Source organism: Hipposideros armiger, unplaced genomic scaffold (genome assembly GCF_001890085.2).
Source record: "Hipposideros armiger isolate ML-2016 unplaced genomic scaffold, ASM189008v1 scaffold_126, whole genome shotgun sequence".
Taxonomy (NCBI): Eukaryota; Metazoa; Chordata; class Mammalia; order Chiroptera; family Hipposideridae; genus Hipposideros; species Hipposideros armiger.
The window spans coordinates 1,327,082-1,327,301 of record NW_017731476.1 but is presented as its reverse complement, the minus strand read 5'-3'; positions in this window follow the sequence as shown (position 1 = coordinate 1,327,301).

The window sequence follows — 220 nt, the reverse complement described above, 5'->3', positions numbered from 1 at the left end:
GGGTGGGGACACTGAGGACAGGGGCAGGGCGTCCAGGAGTGGGGGGCTGGTCGGGATGCACCCCCTCTGGGCTCAGTGTCCCTCCCTGCCTCTGATTTGGCAGCCGGCCTTGAAAATCTTTTCCCTCCTACCTGTGAATTCCTCCACACCGCAGGCAGGCACATGTCCTTTTTCCATGCTCCTTCTGCTCCCTGGTATTTAAACCTGAGGCCCCACCTGC